Here is a 14,096-nt window from a genome sequence, read left to right on the forward strand (position 1 = left end):
TAATCTCTCCTTAGACATTATTATTGGGTCATGTGCTTTTGCTGTTGGCAGTAAATGGTTAAAAAAAAAAAAAGGAGGGACAGGCCTTTTTTCTCAGATGGTAAAGTAACCGCTTTCTAACACCAACAGAAAAATATAGCCAGCCTTTCTCAGTGGCTTACCTTCCTTTTTCCTGAAGAATTCCTGTGTCCCAGAAACTAATAAAATCAGTATTAGCCATTTTGAAACATCAACTGTCATGTCTTCAGTCTTGTCAGGCTTCAGGAAATACTAAAGATTGAGCTATTTCTTGTTAGGGCCAGATCACATTTGTTTTACCTTCTTCATCTTGGTCCAACCTGTTCAAAGCTTCCATGTTATCTGGTTCTCACCTTAGCTCTATTCTTCTGCAGAAACATCATCTTCTTATCATCTCACTCTAAATCTAGTAAAAAAAAGAAAAAAAAAAGTTCCAGTTCTGTCTCTTTTAAACCCTCCTTAAGATGAAGGATCAGCTCCTTACAGACTCAAGATACAGAAGATAACATTAGTCTCATGGTGAGAATAAGCTTTTTGTTAGGAGTCAGTGCTTTTCATGCTTCTATAATGTGACAGAAGACAGCTATGGACCTCCTGAGCATGAACAACACCCAAACAGAGTCTCTGCGGTGGAACCAGAGGCTGAAGGCAAGAAGATATTAGAGTCTGAGATGATTTTTTCAAGTAGTTGGTTATAAAGGAAAGGCATGGTACAGCTTCAATTATATCCATTTTTTCCCCTCTATTAATGTTTAGAATATTCAACCTAACTTCATATTTAACATAGCTGCATTGGATGTGGGTCAGTGTACACACGCTTTCTGGTGTGTTTTCCTCATGATGCCCAGAGTCTCTTGTGCAACGCGTACACGTTCTTGAAAACAAGACAGAGGCGTTTAAACCTCATCTAAACCAGGCAAAGTAACTATTACTAGAAAGTACTACAGATGGCTGACTAATTGAACTATGGAGAGCATCATCACACCATTTCTCAATTTAGAGCTCATTATTCATTCGAGTTCGGTCTCATTTCATTACTGTTATAATTCCACACAAAGTCAAAGTGAGCTTCAAATTTACACACCTGCATGAGGTTGTTTTATAATCTTTTCTGAACCGATGCTTCACTTCCAGCCACTCCTACCAGACCACTGGGGGGGGGGGGGGGGTATTTGTTTATTTTCTGAGAATGTTGGATTCAAGCTTACTTATTAGAGCAGAAGCCCTAAAGTGAAGACATGCATGCAACCTTGGCTCTGTGACCTTGAGCAAGACACACATGCTCCCTGGATCGCATGTTTACTTATGTGCAAAGGCTGCTGTGGGGGTTAATATTTCTGCAGCACTTTTAGAGCTTCAGATATAACTCACTGTAAAATACTTATTCTTAATAACTCATTAATAACATATATACATATTTCCAGTTCATTTCTCAGGTATGCAGCACAGGGATTTGCATTTCTGCAGTGCTGAGGGTCTTCTCCAATAAGAAAGACTACAGCAGCTACTTATTTAATGTTCTTTTGCACCAGATTAACTGAATGCCTGAGAGACTGATACTAGGTCACTTTCTTAAAATGGCCTGAATACCAGAGGAAGATTAAGAAATGGTGGGAGTGACTATATTTTGTTACACTGAAAGCGTTGCAAAGTGTATATGAGCAAAGTGACATTCAGTGACAGATTGAATTGCATTATGATAAACTAAAAATGGCAGAGAGACTCAGTCCTTTGGAATAATAACTCTTGAAGATTTTCCATTTTGATAATCAGTTGATTGACAAGGGAGTTACAATAAGAAAATGGCTGTGCTTTTCAGTTCAAAAAAAAAAAAAGCCACCTTGTGATCTGACATAGTTTCAGCATTACATTGGAGTAATGACCTGCAGTTCTGGTGTTTCTCTATGAATCCCTGATCACTCTTTAAAAAAATCATCTAATCCTTGACTTTCCCAGCAGTAGCACAACAGCAGCTGTAACCACATACTCATAATGCCAGACCATACGTGATGGAGGAACACGAGCTACCTTTCATCTGGCCAGGACACTTACAGTGCCACCCTATAATTAACTATCGCTATGACTTAACATCATGTGTGTTGAAGTATAGTTGGAATTCTGAGATTCTGAAGACCTTACTTAATACCTTCTATTAATTTGTCCCATCTCTCCCTGACGTATCTTAATGCAGAACTTGAGTGTGGGGGTTACTTTAATTGCCTTGGCATAAACATGCAGCAGAGAGTAATGCTGTATTAGTAAAGGTGAAACAAAGAGAGAACAGAAAACACCCAAGAGTAGGCAAAGCTGCAAAAATCGAAGTAGGAAAACAAATGTAAGACAATACATTCTGAAGAAAGATAAGCTAAAAACAACAACAAAACAAACAAACAAACAAACCACCTTCACTGAGTTTCTAACTGCCATGTTTGTAAGGCAGGTTACCCTTCTGTATTTTTTTTGGCTAGTTTCCTATATAACAAAAACATTTGCAAAATATAATCTCAAGGGTTTCTCTAGTCAGGGATAAGAAAGCACTGTTTGTCGATAATGTATAATTTTATTTGAGCAATGTCTAACTGATATAGCACAGGTGTTAGTAAGGGACTATTAAGCATGAAAATTTGCACTCTTTATAATACATTTCTAATACATCTGTGCACGTGTTTTAACTGTTGTTTTTTAAAATGAAAGACACGAATGCAATTAAATCTTCACTTCTACCCTTTGAGTAAAAGTTACACAAATGTTACAGGCCAATGAAAAAAGTCAACATACAAGATACATATAAATTTGTTGTGCTCTTTTCATTGAACAACTAAGGCATTAGATTTACTAGTGGACTTTGAAAAGATCTGATGCTATAGTTGGCAGTAAGTGACAATCTTGCAGCAGGAACGGCATGAATGTGATTTTATATCATCGTACATTTACATCGAGTGCTACTGAATGCGATATAATACCATATAAAAAAATGGTTGCAGGATTTCCTAAAATATACTCTTCATATAGAGAAGTTCTTTGTGAGGCTTCACTGCTCTACTGGAATTTCAAAAGTTTTCTACACATTACATTTCTTGCATTTGCATTAAGGAAGGCGTTTCTGTTCTTTACAGCCATATTCCAACATGCAGAGTGGCCGTAAAGAACGTTGGCCAATATGCAGAGTTCCTATTACAAACAACATTCTGTCCCTGGAACAAGTAGAAGCACAGCTAGACCGGTTAGATTATGCATTTTTATGTAGTAAAAATGCAGTGCAAGTTTGTCATACTGTCTTTTGTGCAAGTTAGGTAACAATAGCAAATGAAAGAATCTGGAAAGGGCAATTCTCTCCATTATATTTAGCATACCTTCGTGGCCATTTTACACGCTTGTGTTTTTTGTTGTTGTTTTTGTTTTTTCTTTCATTTAATTTATTGGTGTTAACACGTAATTTTACTATCTTACAGAATTAATTTTCAGCATTACATTTCACACTGAGAGACAGGATGTTTTTTGTTTGCTTGTTTTTTTAATTCAGCTTTTGTGAAAGAAAGATGCACTGTGAGAATAAAGTTACTAACTGGCCAGTATCAATACAGAAAAGGGAATACTGTTTTTCCAGGCCTAGTAACATTGAGGTGAGAAGGATATCTGTATCCTCAGTATGTCATGAGCCAGTCAGTCAGCCACCGGCAGCTCGAAACCAGGTCACAGTGGAGTACAGTGATCCTGATGCTGGGTAGTATTCTTTAACAGACAACATACATGGGCAAAGGTACAAATTGCATCAGCAGCAACAGCTGGGTGAAAGAAGATTTAACTGCTTATTGGAAGCAGATGGTGGGCTATTAGAAATAGTCTAAAGCTGCCCTGGAGGAGCAGGAACAGGCATGAGAGAGACTGCGGCAGGCAGGAACTGAAAGCATTAGTGTAAGGACTTTGTAGGATGAACATGTTGAGGCACTCATTCCTAATGTCTCCCTACCTCTATTATAAATTTTAACGGCCGTGAGCAGAGGAGAAAGATACAAATTATAGAAACAGATGGAGAGCCAGTGAGGCATAGAAATGCAGGTGCTATATGAACAGATGGAGTGACAGGAAAAAAAGGAAAGGAAGAGTGCTAAGTCTGGGAGTCAGTGGACTCTGCCTATATCTGGATGCACAAAAATGTGGAGGTGTCTAGCAGTTCAGTCTTAGAGGGGGATTCAGAAATTAATTACATCACTTTCCTATTCCGATAGGTCACTCTTTCCTACTAGGGATACTATTTTTTCCCTCCCTATGTGCACGAAAACAAGTTAACTTGTCCTTGAATGTATCTCACAAGCAGAAGTTTTCAGAAATCTTGTGACAAAGCATAAGTAACTAGGAGCCTTTATCTACTTAATATGATGTCATTGCCCTTTTTCCAACTATAGACAGCGTTAGTTTACTGATCAATACTGTCAAAAAAAATGGCAAAGCTGGAATGTTCCTCCTTTCAATCCCTATTTTATTCCCCAAGACTGATATCACTTTCCTAAAAGATGGTGCCAGTAGAGGCCTTCAATTTGATTAACCTTCTGATAAACTTGGATTGCATTCACCAAATGCCAACTCCAACATCACCTTTCTATTACACAACAAGAAGCCATCTCACTATTTGATGTTAATTACATTTTCCCTTTTGTAGTAAAAGGACATAAGATGGCTGTAACCCATCTGCAAAAGTTAGTGTGTTGTTTGTATTTATTTTTTTAAGACTTACAAAATGGGTAAGAAACTCTTAAATTCGAAAGCAGAGTACATTCTTCTCTCCACCTCTGCTTATTCAGCACAGCAAAGTGCCATTACGAATGACACTGCTCTGCAGCAGAACCATCTCTGTGCAAGCTGCACGATTGAGCCTAACAGAAGCCCGTGCTGGCAGTAGCCTGGGGCTGTGATCTAGGCTGGCCAACAATCTGGTGACTGAAACTCAGAAGTTATACCCACCATGCCCAGCAGCAGCAGCTGGACACACAGATGAGGCCATTTACATCCAAAGACCAGTTCTGTGAGTAATTTAGTTCCAATTAAAATGCACACATGCATGCTGTCCTGAGGGCTCCCCTTCGAAATACCATGTTTGGAGGAATTTACATTTGAAAGCTAGGCATGGCATTTTCTTCCATTTATCATTATGCTTTCTTCCATTACCTTTTGGAAAATGAGGACTTAGTATTCCACGCATTACCTGCTGGATATCATTGATCACAAAACTCTCATCTTCTCTGTTTTCAAAGAAAATCTCTGGTTCCTTCCTTCAACACCATGTCTATTTGAAAAATAGGATTACTAGGAAAGATAATTTGTCTTTTTCTCATTAAGTCCAGAAGTTAAAACGCAAAAGATCTGTTAGGTCAACTAGTCTGCCCTCTTTCAAAAGCAAGACTTCTCCCTTTCGCACATTTTATGATATAAGTTTTGCAGGTCTACTTTTGGTACCACTTTGAAAGGGTCCTGTCCACATCAACACTTGCATGCAAACCCCAGATATCACCCTAAACGCTAACATTAAACAAGGTCAACAGTCAAACCTTTTCTGGCATATGATCAGAATGGAGGTGAGTGCACACAAATGCAGCAGAACATACTGGGATCCCAAAGCCTCATGGATGCCATGACACTCATTTTCTGCATAGTTTCTGGGTCACTCTGTATAACCCTGTGCTTTGGCCTTTGATTCTTTAGTTACCTCAGTTACATTAGTGTGGTTATTTCAGTTAAGTTACCTTTAGTTATCCACTAAACTTTAGTTCAGTTGCCTTTTGTTATATCAATTCAGTTATCTTCAGTGATCACTGATTCACATCAGTGTTTTACCATAAAATCAGAATGGTGTCACAAAGGTCTGCCAGCTGGCTGCAGAACAAAGTTGAATGCTTCTGAGATTTTGAAGGCAATATGCAATAGACTACCATTTTAGTAGATTTATGCAAGTCATGTAGCCCTACTACAACAAGATGTCTCATAAACTATCATCTTTGGGAACACTGCAGGATAAGGCATACATTAAGCAGATTGCAAACAAATAGGAGGTGGCAAAAGACAATAGCAACCATTAAAGGAAGGATCACAAGATCTGTTGGACAAAGTAAACACTCTTAATGTGGAATCACGCTTCTATAAAATTAAGCGTCTCAGGCTGCTGCAGGGATATTCAGAGCAGTAGGGAAAAGGAAGATGTCAATGACTACCTTGAAAAGCAGTGACAAATTCAACGCAGCCGTCCACCACTACCACAAGGGACTCCTGTCCTGAAGAAACCTTTCTAACAAAATATCTGAAAGATATTCGTATATTGAAATAGCAAAACAATAGGTCATGATTATCTGCACAATTATTGTTTTTACAATTACAAAATAACTTTTTAGCTTGGCTAACATATCTAAAGGAATATGTCCTTTGATTTATCCAATCCACAAAAGAGCTGAAATCTTGGCCAGACAAAAAATTATATTTTCATATTAATTTAATTATCAGAAAAGTTCCCTGTAGATAGGAGGAAAAAAAGACTTTACTATCTAACCTATTAAGAAAAAAAAAGTGGTTTGGCCTGATTCCAGATGTTTGTTCTTATATGACTGAAGAAACAAAGGGAACAAACAAAAAAGAGTTGACAGAACCCTTTGCACTCACGCGCAAATACACACAAGAAAATGTTTCGAATCTACAGCCCCTAGCATGACAGATGCACCCAAGGTCTTGCTGACATTGGCAGCCTTGCAGGGGCAATCTGTATATAAGAACAAGATGTTCTTGAGCAATTCCTCCTAATGAGGTAGGCGTAAAGATTAGTTCCTTTAATATCTCTGGCATGAAGTCTTGTCTAAGTCAGTCTTTTTGCTTATGAACTGAATACAGCAGAATCATTGGAGGACAATACTGAATAATAATAACAATATAATTTGTTATCAGGCCCTGAAATAGATCCCTGGAATCTTCTTACCCATACTAAATACTTTTTACCCCCCTCAATTGGCGACATAGTAGCTTAATAAAAGGTTTGACCATTTTAACACCGTTTGACCATTTTCCATTAACATGAAACTGCAAAAGCAAAATCATGCAGACTGTGAAAAGTAGTCTAAAGACTATTATAATTTAACCATGCCACATGAAACACCGAAAAATGCAACTTCTACTTTCAGGAAGGAATATTCACTAGAAAAACTTACTTAAACCTTTGCATATTTAAACAAATAAAATGGTATTTTTATTTTAGTAGGTAATAAATAAAAATTTCTTTAGAAACTGGTTGAACACATCAAAACTGATATGTCATCAGAAACAATGCAATCCTGTAATGAAAGGTATGTGGCAAATAGTCTCTATTCTGATACTATGACAGCAGTACGAATTGCAACTCCTGTGCAACAACACCAAGAGGAAGAGCCACGCCATATGAAAGAAATAGCTTTCGAATAGCTCCTGTCCTGCTTACAGTGGTAAAATGGAGCAAGCTCGTGGGAGCCCCTGGCTACAAATTCAAGGTAAGCTGGAGCAATTCATTCCCATATAGAAGACTTAAAATGCTTTCTGGATCATGGTTAACCCATCCTTCATCCCTAGGGTTCTTATAGCTGCTTCTTAGCTCTGCTTTTGTAAACAGAACAATTACCCAAAGAAATGCCACCTACTTGTTTTCCCTTCCCTTCCCCTCCAAAGCTCCTATTAACCTTAGCAATTCTTTATCCAATCTATACATAGCTGATTTTTTTCCTGATTAAACACTGCACTCTTCTAACTGCAGTTTTAAGAACAAACTTTACACTGTTCTTCCCATGTGAACTCATGAAATGTGATTTGCTGTCATGGAAGGTGCTGTTTCATATTTAATTCCTTTAAAATTTCCTTTAAAACAAGATTTCCCCCCCCCCCCCAAAAAAATCATTTAATACTTCCCTTGTGGCCTCTTTCTGCATGCATGCATCTCTGATACACATGGGTATAGGTATGGATAGCTTCTTAATCAAATTAATGTACTAAATATACTTACATAGATAGTATATCTAGGCATATTATCTGTATGTGTTATTATGTAACTTGGTTGTCCTAATCAGGATCACTAAGATTCAACTGGATGCTGTAATTGCCATCCACCCCAAAAGCTCTGTTTTCACAAGGTTGCTTAGTAAAGCAGATACCTCGCAAATAATGCTTGATAGACCTGATGAAGTAGAAAAAAGGCATACAAATTTTTAACTGTAACCTTTTCTATAATGTCTGTTATTGTATCTGAGTCTTTCATAAACAGTTAAGGTACAGGCTCTAATTTGTCTACAGTATTTGTAGTCATTTCTATACTGAGAGTGAATCTAAAATGTACCTGATATGGTAGCATTATTTTCACTTGTGGTAACAAAAGTGACACCTGAAAAGGTAGTTCTGCGTCATCTAGCCTCCTAAATAATTGATATAGGAAGCATAACCATCTGCACTGTACAGACCAAGAATTCAGCCAGAGAAATGATGTTATATGTCCAATGGCTCCCTGTAAGCCAAAATTAAAAACAGAAACAGAACAAATGAGCCCACATGCACTGAAATGCCTGTTCAATCCTCTTCAAACAGAGTCTGGGGACTGGAGATCAGCTGCAGCAGGAAGATGCTGACAGGAATACACTTGCCTAAAAACTTTCTGGAATTCAATTCCACTTAACAAATAAATACTGTAGGAATGCACTGGATTTTCTGTAGGTTTGCACCAAACCAGGATTTGGACACTTCAGGTCAGTTTTCTCATTTTTAAGCACCCTATTTAGATCTGAAAAAGTGCAGCTCAGTTATGAGTAAATTGATAGACAAATGAAGAGGAGAGCTCATGGACAGTCCATGTTAACGTTAAAATGACTTACAAGACCTTATTCATACACTTCCTGGCATTAAGAGAGGCATTACCGCGTACTCAGGCCAGTCATACAGGTAACAAGATCAACAAGGTATTTCAATCTAAGTGACACAAATAGGCTTCACCAAAATGAGAGAAATGCCTGAGTTGTACAAGATAGAGCATAGCTGACATTTTCATTTTGTGCTTTGGGCTCATTAGCTCTAATTAGCTGTCAAACCAATTAGCCTGAACAGACACACCAATCCTCCCTGTAAGACCAGCTGACGTGAGCGAGCCAGGGACTGGGGAGCTCCATGGACTCCTGGTGCAGCCAGTCCCCACCAGCCCCTGAGCAGCAGGAACCTGAGCGCCCCTTCTTACAAGCAGAGGAGGAAAGAACACAGCACATAGCAATGACAGCTCCAACTTCACGTGATACAGAGAGGGCTGTTGCTGAGTCAACCTCGGTGATCTGCGAATTACTGTACCTTTCATTTCCTTTCACTACCTCTTATTTATTGCAACACACCTTCATAGATGAAGGGAAGGTACAAAATTTGCCCTGCATTTTTTTGTGAACAAAGAACCAGCACAGGGTTTATGTTTCCCTTAAACTCTCAAAACAAGGATTAAGTGTGATTTGACTGCTGCTGGGCCAGCCTGTTCTTTTACAGAGATGTGTGAAATTCGTCTAGTCTGATCACAGCAAAAACATTTTCGTCTCCTTTTCCAATTGGTATTAAAGCTAACTTCTGCCAAATAAGCCTTTTGCAGGAACAGCTGCAGTAGCAGTGGTTGGGGAGGCAGGAGGAGAACCCTCAAATTTTGCAAGCTTTTTCAGCTCTTCCTAGACTTAGAACTGTTCTAGCATGACCACGTTTTTCCCATTTTTAAAGCCGCTACTTTTTTTGTCCTTTATTAGATTTTTGTATTGTACATTTTCATATATTTATATATATTATAGCTATATTTCAATCATATTCCACTTCCTGGAAAATTAAATTCTAAACTTAAAATTACTATCCCTGTTCTATTACATTGAGCATAACATCTTTCGTAACAAGACTATTGTGCCCAGTTATTTAATTTCAGATGCTCTAAAAGTGTTGGTTTTTTGGGGCACTATCATGGTAGAAGCAGCTGATCATATATTTTGCAGGGGCATGATCTTCACAAATATACTTTGTTAGGTAGTCTTTTTTATTCCCTAAAGCTAAGGCAACGTAGTTGGAGGCTAGGTCTTGAAGTCCTCATTTAATATTTCAGGTAAAATCAAAACAGCAACATAGACAGCCCTGAAGATGAAAAACAACAACCCAAAGATGACTCAAGGGGAATTTGCTAAGACAATGGCTTCTGAATAGAGTTAACAAGAAAAATCCCACTTGCTTGTAAGCAGTAAAGTATGATACAGGATTGGGATCATTCTGAAATTGGACACCCTCCACCAAAACTCTCTATTAGACCACCTACACTAGAGCTTTCGGTAAGCCTCTAACTGAGCTTGTGTGAACCCAAGCCTCACTGTGGCCCCCAACATCTGTACAGAAATATGAGAAGAATTATCTCTCATGCATGGCTGGAAAAAAAAAAAAAAAGACAGCTAGGTAACCTGCACAAAAGGATAGAGCAAGGTGCAAGCTAAGCCTTTAGGAATGCCAATTGTCATTTACACTCCTTGACACTTGATTTGACTATCTTTCTACATGCTGCATTGGCATATCTTACTATGTATAAGAGGTACACACATGCTGTTCTACACCCCTTACTGAAACTAGTCAACTTTCCACGCTAGGGCTCATCTAACATCTCACCAGCATGACACGCTTGGAATGCACTGCTCAGAACATGTGAGCTGTTAATTCACACAGCACAAGATTTCTCTTGGAGGAGAATTCCCATGGTGAGATTTGTCTGCAGAGTTTACTCTATGCTACTTAAGAGACAGCTGTTACAGCAAATGACAAAATCCAAAAACAAATTGAGACAAGCATGGCTTTGATATGTGGAACTGCCAAAAGGTTTACATTACAGCATGGCTCTAGAGGTGGAGTTGCTATGAAGCTTCAAGGTCTGCATTTGGCATGTAATGTGTACCAATTTAAGGAGATGTGGCTGGCAGGACACTGCTACTTAAACGTGTAACATATCTTCATTAAAAACATAAATGTTCGATAAGTTTTGTCACCAACAATTTGACTTTAAGAAGGTAAATATGCTATCTTTGTGCACCATCTGAGACTCCACAGATTTAACTTTAAAGATTACCATAAGGTTTCCCAGAGTAACTTTGGATGTTTTTACTTGAGAGGCCAAATCTGAGACACCGTTAGAGAGATCTGCTTCTCCAGTAAATCAGCATGTAGCCTCCAAAATTAGTTCAAGGGGTCTCATGCCAAATGCCCAAAATAAAAATCATGCATGATTGTTTTTAAATTCCTTCACTCAGGTCTTTACTGATTTGTAATTCTCCTCTTGAGGTAAAGAGAAGCCAACACATTTCTACTAGAAAGAATATCCAGTTGAGACACTGGGCCCTCAACACATTCCCTGCAGGCAAGATCTTCAGTCTGCTTCGGACATACAGAATTGAATTTTGTAATAATAGGCATAAAGATGGTAATATATCTCAGCTGACTGAATAACAACAAAAGGTTCTGAAATGACAACGTGTTTTCCCAAGAAAGTGAGAGTATTAAATTACAGATTGTAGTCTGTCTACTGAAAAATCGGAAATTTTGTAGTTAAGGATAATATATGCTACCACATGAGAGCTGTTTATTATTACTAAGCTATGAAATGTTTTTAATAAGATTTATGCATATGCTAATTATATATATAGTATATATTAAACAGATTATATTAAAACATACTATATTATGTTATGATTATATTATATACATATGTTGTATATAATGCGTAATATAATATGATTATATCTCTGCTAATTTTTCCTTGGATTTCTGTTTTTCTGTAACTAGTGGAAGAGTCATACCTGGATATTAACCTCTTAAATGGGAAATATCTAAAAAGAATTCTTTTGATGCCATCTTTTTAGATGGCATCAAAAATATAACAATATTATTCCCTTGCTGCCCTTAAACAACATTAAATCCTGTCATTACTCATATATGGTTGTCTTTGAACCCCCTGCTCCTCCCAGAGCTGGCGCCAAATCTTAAAAAAAACAAACAAAAACAAAAAACCTGTACTCTTCAAGACCTCTCAGCAAATACAGTTAAGTTTTGATAACCGACTTCTAAATAAACAAAATGGCTAACGAGTAAAAGAAGTATTGTTACTTTTTGCAAGTGGACTATTAGATTGGTCTTTTATTCACTTGGGATTTCTTTAAGAAAAACAGACTGTAAACTGTCTTCATTACAACTTCTCAGATATTCAGCAAGGACAGTAGTATGCACCTTCTCACAGCAACCATCTCTAATTCAAAACCAAAATTTTCAGCCAAGCTCACACTCCAGAATCTTCCACTGGAAACAAGTCTAGTCCCAATTACAGACGCAGTATATTTTTAAAACATTTTCCCTAAATAAATTAATAATTAAGATACCTTGAGCTCAAGTATTAGTCAAATGCATAAACACATAACTACCAATAGTAATTTGAAATTGCAAAAATGAACTTCTGTATTGAATCTATATATATATATATTTTTTTTTTATAGTGACAAAGATCTTAAACCCTTATGATGAGGGATTGTTTCTCTTGTAACATCTAGCATATTTTGGTCACAAATGCAAACAAATGAATAAAAGTAATGATAACACAAAAATACATTAACACACTGTTTTAAAACTCGTTTCTTTTAGCCCTGCAAAATTGCCATATCTTTTCCAATGAAGACTTCTCCATGAAGAGGCAATATTTTTCATCACTCATAGCTATATGTCACACTTACAAGTGAAGCATGGAAATATATCCATTTGTTTTCAAACACTCAGTTTTGATATGAATGTTTTATCTATAAACTCACTGAAACTTTTTTTTTTTAAAAAAAGAATCTCAAACTGTTAGCTTCATAAACATTTTAGCACTGCTTTAGACTGAAGAAAAGAAAAAAAGTAAAACATACTGTGTATTTAAAAGCTATCTGCTTGGGGAACCATTCACTGGCCTAGAATCAGCTTGTGCCAAATAAGAAGCTGAACAAGATCTGCAGTGTGCAGAGGAAAAGTCAGAGCCCTTGGCAAGCTGGACTGTGTGCTCACTGTAGCCTTGCCAGCCTGCCCAGACATATACACTTTCACTTACTTTAGAGAGTTTTCAGATCTTGTCCCATTGATTTAATTTCATTTAAACATCTATTCGTTTCATGGCCCACTGCTGACAGGAATGGAAATCTCATCCTGGATTCTTCCTCTAGCTTTTAAATGTTGCTAGTCTAAAGATCTTCACTAAAAGAGGGGCTTCTCTGTTTGTTCAACCTGTCAAGAAAAAAACCAAAACTTCATAACATAAATTAAACACATCCAGGTTTGGGGTTAAATCTCTGCCAGCCCTTGTGTTAAGCAGCTGGTGATAACTGGGCTGTTAGCACACTGTGGTGACATGAGCTGTGGTGACAGATCTGTCCACAACAGAATACTGGGACGGCCCTCGAGCTTCGGGATCCATTACCCCCCACACAGCTGGCCCCGTCAGAAAGGCTGAGCTGAGCCCGCAGACTCCTTGCACGTGCCCATTGCTTGTTCTTCCTTCAGCTCCTGCATTTAGAAAAAAAAGTAGCTCTAGCATTTGCCCATCAAATAAATTCAATTGCAGGATGAGGGAAAAGCAGCCCCAGTCAGGCTCTGGCTGGCCAGCATTGCCCTGAGCTGTCTTGACCCCCATCTGCTTTATCTCTGCCAGCATTCTCCAGCTCCTGCCACCTGCTTCCTCCATCCTGCATGCCTCCAACTGAAGAGGAGGCAGTATTTCTTGGCCAGGCAGGGCAATTACTGCTTTTCAGCCGCATAGCTTTCTCACAGATATCAACAGCATTGCCTTCAAAACAGGATAGAGTCAGAAAATTTATGTCTCAAGTTTAGGCTCAGTCTTCTATTCACAGCATAGGCTGTAATAACCAGAGACCACATCTAGAGTTCATGAGAAAGAGCTCTGCTCAAAGCAATCACTCAAAGTATGCTCCCAAATACTTTATTTGACAGCCTATATTACAAAATTAGAGCATTTATCTTAATCATTGGCTAAATGAATACTTCCCTGCTGTGAATAT

General features: G+C 38.0%; 1 protein-coding gene across 39 annotated transcripts in view; it reads right to left on the bottom strand.

Moving 5' to 3' along the window:
- The window catches only part of DLG5 (discs large MAGUK scaffold protein 5), a 170,732-nt gene that overhangs the window by 8,346 nt on the left and 148,290 nt on the right, over nt 1-14,096 (bottom strand). For 21 of the 39 annotated variants that reach the window (XM_083843566.1, XM_083843565.1, XM_083843559.1 and 18 more), the window contains 3 exons: nt 13,499-13,584; nt 13,133-13,305; nt 162-424 (listed from right to left, as the gene is read on the bottom strand). The gene's annotated coding sequence lies outside the window, so the exon portion shown is untranslated. Of the gene's footprint in view, nt 1-161; nt 13,585-14,096 lie in introns of all 39 variants that reach the window. The other 18 variants (XM_083843562.1, XM_083843552.1, XM_083843542.1 and 15 more) reach the window with 7 other exon arrangements.

The sequence above is a fragment of the Anser anser genome (genome assembly GCF_964211835.1).
Source record: "Anser anser genome assembly, chromosome: 7".
Taxonomy (NCBI): domain Eukaryota; kingdom Metazoa; phylum Chordata; class Aves; order Anseriformes; family Anatidae; genus Anser; species Anser anser.